Raw genomic sequence first — 12,211 nt, 5'->3', positions numbered from 1 at the left:
GGAGGTGGATTTTTTTGCAGTGTAGACGTACCCTGAATGATTTGTCCATCACAGGGAATCTGGGCGAAGTTGGGAATTGAACCCTGTTCTCCCATGTCCTAGGCTGGAAAACATGACCTGTAAGAGAAGATTGAAAAAATTGGGTTTGTTTCGTCTGGAGAAGAGAGGACTGTGGGGGGAGCGTGGGGGGCTGGGGGAATGACATAACAGTTTTCAAGTACATAAAAGGTTGTTACAACAAGGAGAAGAATTGTTCTTAACCTCTGAGGATAGGACAAGAAGCAATGGGCTTAAATTGCAGCAAGAGTGGTTTAGGTTGGACATTAGGACCCCCTCCACCCTCCCCAAGTTTTGTACAACATCTTTATTAATGATCTTGATGATGGGATGGATTGCACCCTCAGGAAGTTTGCAGATGACACTAAGATAGGGGGAGAGATAGATATGCTGGAGGGTAGGGATAGGGTCCAGAGTCACCTAGATAAATTGGAGGATTGGGCCAAAAGAAATCTGATGAGGTTCAACAAAGACAGGTGCAGAGTCCTGCACTTAGGATGGAAGAATCCCATGCACTGCTACGGGCTGGGGACTGACTGGCTAAGCAGCAGTTCTGCAGAAAAGGACCTGGGGATTACAGTGGACGAGAAGCTGGATATGAGTCAGCAGTGTGCCCTTGTTGCCAAGAAGGCTAACGGCATATTGGGCTGCATTAGTCTGAGCATTTCCAGCAGATCAAGGGAAGTGATTTATTCTCCTCTATTGAGCACTGATGAGACCACATCTGGAGTATTGTATCCAGTTTTGGGCCCCCCAGGACAGAAAGGGTGTGGACAAATTGGAGAGAGTCCATCAGAGGGCAACGAAAATGCTGAGGGGGCTGGGCACAAGACTGATGAGGAGAGGCTGAGGGAACTGGACTTGTTTAGTCTGCAGAAGAGAAGAGTGAGGGGGGATTTGACAGCAGCCTTCAACTACCTGAAGGAGGGTTCCAAAGAGGATAGAACTCCGCTATTCTCAGTGGTGGCAGATGACAGAACAAGGAGCAATGGTCTCAAGTTGCAGTGAGGAAGGTCTAGGTTGGATATTAGGCAAAACTGTTTCATTAGGAGGGTGGTGAAGCACTGGAATGCATTACCTAGGGAGGTGATGGAATCTCCATCCTTAGAGATTTTTAAGGTCCAGCTTGACAAAGCCCTGGCTGGGATGATTTAGTTGGGGTTGGATTAGATGACCTCCTGAGGTCTGTTCCAACCCCAATCTTCTATGGTTCTAAGTTTCACCCCACTTAAAAACTACTTGCTTACAAAATCAGGCATAAAAACACAAAAGTGTCACAGCACACTGTCACTGAAAAATTGCTGACTTTCTCATTTTTGCCATATAACTATAAATCAACTGGAATATAAATATTGTACTTGCATTTCAGTGTATAGTATATAGAGCAGTATAAACAAGTCATTGCCTGTATGAAATTTTAGTTTGTACTGACTTTGCTAGTGCTTTTTATGGAGCCTGTTGTAAAACTAGCCAAATCTCTAGATGAGTTGAGGTACCCCCTGGAAGACCTCTGTGTATCCCCGGGGGTACATGTAACCCTGGTTGAGAACCACAGGACTAGATGACCTCTGAAGGTCCCTTACAGTCCTATGATTCTATAAGCATTTTATCCATCACTTCCATGGACATCCACATGGTGGTTTTTGCCATTGTAGAACGACTACCAGATTGAGAGCACCTGCTGGGTGAGGATAGCGCCAAAGCTTGATTCATCCCATGTCTGAGAAGATTTAACCCCCGATGCCTGTTGTGTCTGAGATCCCAAAAAGAGTCTCTCGCGTTTTTCCTCAAATTCAGTTTTGCAGCAGGGGTTGTCACAGTAACAAGATCGTCTCCCATCTGCTCCTCATGTGGCAGCACGCGCGTCGCTAAAATATTTTTTATTATGGGTTTAGCCAGCGGTAACCATGGCGATTAGACTTATCATGCAGCGTTTTTCTTCCAAGTCAGTTTGAAATGCTGACAATTAAATAGATACAGTACGCTTCGGAGATCCATCAGTCTCTTTGTTGTCTTGACAACCAGGAGTATATTTAGAAATATCACAAGTACATGGAGTTCAATTGCACTTTTGCTAAGACGTAGCTTTGTAGCTTGAGAATTGACTATGTGGCTTGTAGGTCCAAGTGCACCGGGGGCTGTGCTCTGTGCTCTTGCTGGACTCCCTGGCAAAATCCTGCCACCCTCCTCCATGGCTGTAAAGGGGCTCCTCAGATTCAGTAGAAAGCGGGATGAGGTCCGCCTCGTCCGCATGCTGGCATTGAGTTACCAATCATGGTGGAGAGGCAGTAGTAGGGTATAGGACAGTGAGTCAGGAGATCTGGGATCTGTTCCCGGCTCTGCTACCAACCTGCTGGGTGACCTTGGCCAAATCACTTCCCCTCCCTCTGCCTCAGTTTCCTCTGTCTGTCTTAACTATCCACGTAGCAAGAGACCTGTCCTGAAGATCTTAGTGAGTCTGTACAGACCCATCTCACTCAGGGCCTCTGGGCACTGCTGTGATATAAACCGATAACAAATATGGCCTCCATCACCGTAATATCTGTGGTGGGATCTGGGGCAGGACTGGACATGGGTGAGTATTTGTTGCAATATGTCTCCTTAGGTCAGTTTCTCCTCCCTCTCCTCCCACACAAAGCAGAACTGCATAATGCTTCACTTCCCTGTGTGGACTGCAGCTTAGTTCAGGGCGGGAACTCTGCCCCTAGGCCATGTTGCCATACTCAGATATTTAGATAAACTGTGCTAACAATTGGGTAGAGTTTTGAGTTACGATGACTATAGCCTTGTGGGGTATGACCAAAGCATAGATGTACTCAAGACAAAACATGTATGTAGGTGAGCTGGGCTTCAACCTAGCATCTTCAGCATTATAGCGAAGATCTCTACAATTTTAGCTCCAGAGGCAACTCCGTTAGCCAGCAACAGTGGTAGGCTGTTAATCACTTATAAAACATGACAATAATTTTTCCCCCTGTAATAATGATGAGGATTCTTCTTATCCCCTTCTATCTGATTGACACTGAATTCACCTGCTCCTCTCTTTTGAACCCACCTGGAATTAGTATGTTGAGCAAAACATTTGAGGTTTTCTCCATTGTGTGCATAGCAAAGAGGATGGGCTTTTTTGGGCTTGTGAGTGTGTGCCCACACATGTATTTGTGAGTGTGTGCCCCAGTACAAAGCTCTGGTCTGCACAGACCAATGGGACTTGGAGTTCCATAGAACACAAAGGGAGGCAAATGGACATAGCTGCTAGCAGCATACTGATCTTGACATTGGTCGTAGCCAGTGCTCCTGTCCATCACAGTCGTTACCCCCAGTACAGCAGATGGATTGCTGCGAAACAAAGATCTGTGTGCAAAGGTGCCTGCAATGCATCCAACATTGGGACCTGAAAATACCCCCTCCTTCGTTAAAATATTTCCTGGTGAAGCCTCTTCGTTCAAGGCAAAAACGACTTGCAAGCAAAATAAACCCAAACTGAAAGAATCCAATTAATTTGCATGCAATCAGCGAGGATGTCAAATGATCCCTTGTGTTGACGATACTCCTGGCAAATGCTGATATGCAAGGAAATTAAAACCAGACAGGAAAATGGCTCGAATGCTACCCCCCCCCCGCCACTATTTTATTGTCTGAAATCAGAATGCTCACTGATGTAAAGGGGAATTTGTGCTGACCATAGGGGTCTTTTTCCAAGGCCTTCTCTCACAAGGCACACATGCATGTCATGGAGTGCTTTCATTGCAATGTGAGCTGGTTGGCCCATTTTAATTTTCTTGTGGGTCAGCCCCAGGATACTGTGGAGGGACTTCAGGTGAGGAGGCGGGGCCTAGATGTGCACATTTGAAGGGTCTGATTTAAAGAGTGTTTTGCAGTGTAACATGCCTAGGATATTTCATATTGCTTATGAGGTGCAGGCTGGTTAGAAAGGAGACAGTCCTCTTGGTAATCAAATGTCTTCCTTTGGGGATGAAGGATGAGCTTGAGACTCAGGGCACTGGGCTGGAACTCAAGACCTGGGCTCAGTTGCTAGCTCTGCTACAGACTCCCTGTGTGACCTTGGAAAAGTCATTTAGCCTCTCTCTTTCCCAGATAGGGATTGATAAAATGAGGTATTCTTCACAATGGTATGGTCAGCATGAGCACATTAATGTTGGTGAAGCTGCACAGACGATATGGTGATGGGGATTGTAAAAGTATGGTGATAGACCGACATTTAAACTGTATCCAGTGGTTATTGAGGAAAAATGGACAAGAAAATACTACTGGCCGGGAGAGGTGAGTATATGTAGCCATTTAATGAGGTATAAGGGGAGGAGAGGATGAAATGTATTTTTTTTCAGTTTACTTGTCTCAAGACTACATCTCTTATTAACTATGTACGTATCCAGCTTTGCCCTAGAGGTTTCCCTGCTCTCTTCCAATGGTGCCATTTTTCCTGGGCCGTATGGCTAAACACGTAGCATAGCATCACGTTAATATCATCTCTCTCGAGATGCTCTCTTGCATTTGCATGGGGATGAAGTCAGCTAATCTGCAATGACTTTTTGATGTCTAAAGCCCGTGGTTTTATGATCCTAATCCATTGTTCAATCTCCACACCCTGTCATTTCCCTGCTTTCCATATTTTTGCAAGAGCAAGTGTTTAAATCTTGGCCAACTGAGCCAACAACAGTTTGACTAATTAAATTCTGTCCTATCTCATTTTCCCCTGCAGCTTCATTTGGATACAGAGTTCTTCATTTTCCCTGTCTTTAAAATTGTTCTGTACGGTTGCTGTGTGCTGTTAAACAAGTATCAGAGTCTGCTGTACAAGTGGTTGCATTTTGCCAATGGATGAAGGCCTCTTTACCCATAATCTGTAAAGCTTTTGAAGATCCTTATGGATGAAAATACATGTAAAATGTTTAAACTAATCCAAATTCAGCTTCCTTTTCTGATCTGTTTTGTCTGCTTTAACTTGAGTTTTAAACCTATCTCTGCCATAGTACCAGAGTGCCTTTCTCCTCCCCCGGGCCCTTTTTCTGCAGCCTTTGTCCATTCCCAACCCAAAACTATCCTTGGTGAATAATACCTCGGGCCTCCGAAAAGAACAATTATTATCTTCTTGCCCAGCAGACACTCACAACTCAGTTTTATTTTTTGTGTTCTCTTTGCCACCCACACCAGGTTGCAGGGTTCTCCCTTTAGCCAGTGCACAGATTTAAAGCTGAAAGCACAACTGCACGTCCTCACAAATCTGGTGAAATATTAACACGTGCTTTCAAGTGTTCAAAGCTATTGGGATTTTATTTTTTAAATACAAACACAACCCAAAGATGTTGGTGAATCTTCAAGCATGATTTAAATAAATTATCCAAACTAATATGGCAAAGATCCTGGTCTTCGATAGGAGATATTTAACTGGGGAGTGGGGGCGGGATGAGCTGAAAAGTTGATAGGCCAGATCCTCAGTTGGTCTAAATCAGCCTAACTTCATCAACTTCAGTGGAGCTATATCAGTTGAATCCAGTTTAGGCTCAGGTCAATGCATCCAGATGCAGATCTAAGCTTCTGCAGAGTTTAGGGTTGTTTTGATTTGGTCCGATGCAGAGGTGATGCCAGCAATGAAGTTCAGCACTAGATCCAAGCTCTCCACAAAGTTTTAGGATCTGGGCTTTTGATTTGTGCCTCTCTCCCCTTTTTTCAGACCCGTCTAAAAGACTCCTTGGATTAGGACTAATAATGAAAATGCAGTTTATCCTCTGAAACTTTCCACAGACAGGCTGGGCAAATGGGCATGTGCATTTGTATAATTTGCCACCGGTGCCAGTGGATTTTTGCTCAACTCCGTTGGCTGTTCATGGTTAAATTGTAGATCTGAAGCTTTTGCTTTACTTTCACTTTCCAGCTGAGAAGAATGCAAAGCTACTGATGCAGAGCCATAAGCTTGTAACCCTGTGAGGACTTGAATTTCCTTTCTCCAAAAACAGATGCATACAGTACAGCACACATTAGGCGAGGCCTGGTGCTTACTAGCCCTGCTGTGTGCAGTATGAATGATACATCATGCATTCATCTTTGGTCACATTAGGGGCATTAGAATCATAGAATCATAGAATCATAGAATATCAGGGTTGGAAGGGACCCCAGAAGGTCATCTAGTCCAACCCCCTGCTCAAAGCAGGACCAAGTCCCAGTTAAATCATCCCAGCCAGGGCTTTGTCAAGCCTGACCTTAAAAACCTCTAAGGAAGGAGATTCTACCACCTCCCTAGGTAACGCATTCCAGTGTTTCACCACCCTCTTAGTGAAAAAGTTTTTCCTAATATCCAATCTAAACCTCCCCCATTGCAACTTTTAGTTTAGAACAGTCTCAATATGTAAGCAAGAATGATCCTTTGAAGTCTTCAGTCTGCATGCTACATCAAATGGTGAGCAGAAAATGTAACAGGCATAGAAAAGTCCTCTGCATTCATTTCCCCAATAAAAACAAAAACTAACCAACCTGTGAGCACATACTGCCTGCTCTGCAGTTATGTTTATCTGCTTCTGTGCTGTTACTTAATCTAGGTTTATATTGTCTTCAAAATGTTAATGTACATTTTTTGCTCATGAGACAGATCCCGAGCAAGCTTCCTCCTTGCATTATGTTCTTCAGTCCTGACCTGATGCAACCAACTGCTGTTTTAGTTGTTTTCACACCCCTTCCTCCCTTGCTCATGGTGAACCTCATCCTTGGTGGCACCTTCTGCCATTCCAATATGGGGGCTCTTCTGAGCAAAGCATGTATACCAATTGCCTAGTGGTTCTATGTAATGTGAGCAAATGCTGGCTTAAGAACTTTGTTGGCATCTCATCTTAGTTATCTTCATTTCTGGCTCAAGGATTGTGAGGAGAGACTCCAGCAAAGGCACCTCTACTTCTGACTCTGTAGAGAATTTGAATCCAGATATTGAGACGTGAAAGGCCTTAGAGGCCTGCATCAATCCATGTTAAATGGAGTCATGTCCTACTGGTACCGGGTTAGATTCCTGTCACCCTCGGCTGCATGATGTTGGTCTCTAGAGATCCACTTATCCTTGCACGTCAGCAAATGTAATGGCGAGGGATGTCTTGGAGAAATGAAGCGCTGTTGTTGCATTTATGCAAAACCTTTCACCAGTATCAAGTTGTTCTGGAGAAGAAGGTAACAAGTAACGTTCATAACAGGGCAGCCTGAAAAACACTGAAAGCACAGAGGATAGCTTGGTATGGAGGGTGGTCAACAGGCTACCAGCACCGAAGACCACTGGTTGAAAAACTGCTCACGTTTGTGGTGACTTAATCTGTCACATTTGGTGGCTGTTCGGTGGCCTATGTGAAATGAGTTTGATCTCAATTTTAGTTCTTGTTGGTGTCCCTGTGGCAAACTTACAACCACATATGGTATTAGCTGATGGTTCGAGAAGGGAAGCTAAGGACTAGATGGAGAAGCAGTAGCATTTCATCTTGTTCTCTTCTCCCCACTGCCTCCCCACCTGAAGGGAGTCCCTGCCAGCTCAGGGAGAGGAGGCATGTTAAGGGTTGTTGGCAAAAGGCTGTCTGTTTGGCAGTTAAAGAGAGGACTTTCTTAGCCAAGCCACTGCCTTTCACCATCTCTAAATCGATTTAAAACAAATAGCTTCTCCCTCCCATCTTACTCTAGCGCCAGTTCAGAATTAATCTCTCCAGAGAGAGGGTGAAAAGCCCTTATGTGGAGAAAAAAAGGGACAGACGGACATGGGACTTGTAAGTAAGGGAAAAGTCTTGCTCTGTGATTGTTAGAGAAGGTCTGAGGGCTTATTAGCCTGTTTGTTTTTTGCTGAAGCGATGTATCCAGCTTGATCTACTTATGGCAGTTATGAGGTTCAAGGGTTTGATTCTAATCTGGAAACATCTTTATCTGCTTCCCCACAGACACCCTTCAGCGTTCCTGTAAGTACATCTCGCCCTGGGCTTGGAGGGCGCTCGTGATTTGAGGTGAGAGGGCAATGGGGTCCCTATGCTTGGTAAACTGCTCATTTTAGGATTGATGTGGGGATCTAGGGACCTGATTTCTAGCAGCTGTGATCACCCCAGCATCCTCCAGGTTGTATCCAGATTGGCTTAAATCTCACATAACTTCAGTACCCAGCAGTAAAGAAAAGAGCGTGTCTCAATAATTAGAAGGACCTAAATAGAAATATATACACTGCTGAGCTAGTTCGTTCATTCTTCAGGATCACAAATTCTTTTAAAGTGACTGAAGGTATTTAGCAGGAATCCAAAGCTTGGCCTGAGATACAATTCTGAACCTTCAGCAACAGCCTCTTGTTGAATTATATGAAGCACCCCTTAGCTTTCTCTTCATTTCTGTGCCAAGGTATGATTGTTAAATCCCAGTGAAGGGGCTCCTTTAGGTAAGAACATTGTCAGGGTAGGTCCATTCTCAGTCCTTAATTAACCGTGACAGCATCCTGGGGGGCAAAATAGATGTTAGAGGTGCTCTTGAGTCGTGGTAATTGGCATAGAACAAGGCATGGGTAAGCCATGGAAAAACTGGAAATGAAGGAATATAGATTCATAGCTGGGAGGTTTGGAATAGCAATTTCTGTCCCATGACAAGCAAGAGCTGTTTGCCACTGATAGACAGGTGATGAAAAGGGAAGTAACGTGCGGCCAGGAGAGTTTGGTGTCCGGTTAGTTTCCCCCAGGGAAAACGTATAATGGTGACACGTGAAATTGATCCTGCCGCCGTGCTCCAACAAATTGTCCATTACCGGGTGCCCCATAGCAAAAGAATCATTTCTTCTCTCTTGACCATTTGTTCAGCGTCGCTCCTGTGGAAAATTGGGTTCTTACCTCTTGCATCTGGCCTGTAATTGGGCCCTGCATCAGATTGGATCATTGTCAGAAATCTATCCTTGCTGAGAGCAAATTCAGTCAGACCTAGAGAGCATTGCACTGTGGCCTGGGCAGGCTTTATTTAGTAGATACTGTAATAGTGCAGGCTACAGTGACACCCCCTTGTAGTCAGGTGTGTGTGAACCCTGCCATTATGTACCCCCCCATCATCTAGAGTACAAGTCCAGGCAGGGTTTAGGAGGGTCCACTTTTCAGAGAGCTCATTTATTTAGCAGAAAAGACCAGCAAAAAATATGAGCAAAACCAGTGTCCCAGTGTTCTAGCTGGGAGACCCAATCAGTCCCAGTCCAGCTGTCTCCCACCCGCGTCCCCTGCTTGCCTCCGTCCTGGTTCTTCATCCAGGATTCTTTCAATCCAGGCCTCTGCCGCTGGGGTCAGGTCTCTTGCCGCTGCCTGAAGAGGATTCTCTTCTGGAAGCTGGTGTCTGTGGAGATCCATCTGCTGCAGTGCGTGGTTCCTGTCAGGTTGGGGTTTCTTGCCACTGTCTGGGAGACCCCTTGGCTGAGACCAGGTCCTCCTGGATGCCTGCTGACTGCAGCTGTCTCTCTCCCATCTCCAGGAGTGACCTTCCAGACTCCTGCTCTGGTGGGCTCCCTAGAGAGCTCTGTGCCCCCTGGCACACACCATCTAGGCCCTCTGCTCTAGGAGCCCTCCTGATCAGGCCTTCTGGGAGCTCCTCTACTCAGGAGCTGCCTGTGGTCATGGGAGTGCCTCTCCCCACTGAACTGGGTAGGAAACACTTTTGCAAAGGAAAACTGTCTGTGTTTTGGATAATGTAATAATTATAGCAATTAACAGATACTTGCCACCGAGTATTATGGCAGGCCCAAGAAGACATGGTGAATTTGGCCCTAGAAATCTATAATTCACCAAAGAGCAACACGGCTTCAAAATATGACCAGAAATGCACCAAAGCTGTGGTTCTCCAGGCTAGATGCTTTCCCTCCAGCATCATCTGTATCCAAATGGCCCTGCTGAACAACTGCGTTTCCCTGGGCAAAGATCCATTAGAACTGCATAGGAATTAACAGTGGCAGAGCTGGGAATGCAAAATTCGATCATGCTGGTTACCATCACCTCCTCCTTGCAGCTAACTGTCCTGGCTGGCTCATTAATGGTTAATTAGTAAATGAGCACTTGGACACAATAAAGGTAACCCCGACTTCCCATAAAGGGATCAGTTGCCCAGTGACACACACAAACAAAGTGTGTGTGCAGTACTGGTAGATACAAAAAACATTAAGGTTGCAAAGTCCATGCATTGGAGACATCTCTTAAGTGTCTAATCCCAATTATAGCCTGAGATTGCATTGGCCTCGAAGTCACTGACTATTATTTCTAAGGTGTTATCAAATTCACAGCCAAGAAAAACGTGTCATGGACCGTGAAATCTAGCTATTGGAGGGGCGGGGTAGGGCAGGGGCTTCTACCACGCCCCTGGCTCCTGCTGCTACTCCCCTCTGGGCTAGGGAGGGATGGGACTTGCTCTTCCCCTGCACGGCCTTGCTTGGGATGGAGGGGTGGGGGAGATGAGACCCACCTCTGGGTACCTACCCCAGCTGCTCTGAAGGCGGCACAGAAGTGAGGATGGCAATCCCACAGCCCTCCTACAACAGCTTTGTGACATCCCCCTCTGCCCTTCCCCCAACTCCCTTTTGGGTCAGGACCCCCACGGTTACAACACTGTGAAATTTCAAATGTAAACATCTGAAAACCTTAAATTGATTGATTTTCAAATCCTGTGGCCATGAACTTGACCAGAATGGACCGTGAATTTGGTTGGACCCTAACTGTTTCTGTTGTATCCCAGTAATGTGGATTCTGCCCGTATTTCGTGAGGCATCTGATAGTGTGTGACATATCCACTAAGTATACTGCAATGTCCTGGTGTTTCTCTGTGCATTTTTGGTCACCATGATTTCATCAGTAAGCTGGAGGAAAAAGCCTTGAAAAAAACCAAAAACCCTACAGCTGAACGGTTTTATTTGTTGTTTTAAATCTGACTCTTGTGAAATACAGAATGATCAATCACTCACAACTAACAAAATGTTTTTGTTTTCCTTTACAAAAGCATATGGGAGCTACAGGCAAAGCATATGGGCATTTTTAGGAAAACATATTGGTGAATGGACAAATTTAAGTGGTGCCAATATGCTTTAGATGTCTGGCTAGACCAGTACTCTACTTGTTGGCACGCTAATCCTTCTACGAGATTTCCAGAGGTAGCATATGATCAGTGGTGTGTAACTGCTCTTGTGGGAACACAGCTGATTGCATTGAACCCACGTTTAAATAATATTCTGATCCCTACTCCTCATATATCGCAGCCACACCACTTCTGACTGTAAGCTGCCGGCCAAATGTAAGGGTCATGTTTGTGGCTACAAATCCCCTTGATTCAGTGGATTGCACCAAGAGCTCAGTTTGCAGCTTGGGGATGTGCAGTAGCTATCTATCTAGGTTTTTATACTGAAATGGAGGTTTCATGATGCCAGGTGCTGTCTGCACAGTAAGAGACAACAGCTGTCCTGAAGGGTACACCATTTAAATAGACATGACAGAGACAGGCAAGGAGAAAGCAAGTTTATTACTCTTAATTTTGCAGATGGGGAACTGAGGCCTAGTGAGAATATGTTTGTGGCAGAGATGGGAATTGCACTCAGATCTTCTGAGAGCCAGTCCAGTGCCTTAGCCTCATCTGTTCTTCCCCTCCCTCCCCCCAATTTCTGGGTGATCTGTTATAAATTTATTGTACTTTATTTACTTTAGCTACTGTGTGTCCTTGAGACAGTTCCCTGCTTTAGTATGCCAGCAGTATCGTTCACATCTATCTGTGCTGCAGTTCTCAGCATCACTGGGAATCCAGGCAAAAGAAGTTGGCTCTTCACAGAAGCCTCCTCTGAGCTCTGTGGTAACAGCTTCAAATGTAAAGGAAAAAAAAGTGATTCCTAAATGTTAGAGCTTGAAAAATATGCTCTGCTCCTTGTCACAATATTTAATACAAAGTGCTATTTACAGTAATGAATCAAAATGTCAGTTTTAAAAATATGAACCGTCAGAGTGTTCCTACTTTGCAGAAAAGTTTGATATGACAGTTTAATCATATGACTATTACATCAAATGTGGCTTGCAGCACTTTTGCTCATCCAGGGTTCCGCCCTCCACCCCTTTCCACTGCTAATTCCTGGCACAGTTATCTGACTGAATACACTCTGATTAGATGCTTGAAACATCCGGGGGCTAAG

General features: G+C 45.1%; 1 protein-coding gene across 6 annotated transcripts in view; it reads left to right on the top strand.

Annotated features, from left to right (window-relative positions):
- The window catches only part of LOC119861738 (LIM domain containing preferred translocation partner in lipoma), a 523,166-nt gene that overhangs the window by 229,256 nt on the left and 281,699 nt on the right, over positions 1–12,211 (top strand). For 2 of the 6 annotated variants that reach the window (XM_043491737.1, XM_043491738.1), the window contains one exon: positions 7,980–8,042. The exons of the other annotated variants lie outside the window; for them this stretch is intronic. The gene's annotated coding sequence lies outside the window, so the exon portion shown is untranslated. The remainder of the gene's footprint in view (positions 1–7,979; positions 8,043–12,211) is intronic. 6 annotated transcript variants of the gene reach the window in all.

Source organism: Dermochelys coriacea, chromosome 9 (assembly GCF_009764565.3).
Source record: "Dermochelys coriacea isolate rDerCor1 chromosome 9, rDerCor1.pri.v4, whole genome shotgun sequence".
NCBI lineage: Eukaryota > Metazoa > Chordata > Testudines > Dermochelyidae > Dermochelys > Dermochelys coriacea.
The sequence above is the reverse complement of the archived record's forward strand: the minus strand, read 5'-3'. Positions and strand labels throughout refer to the sequence as shown.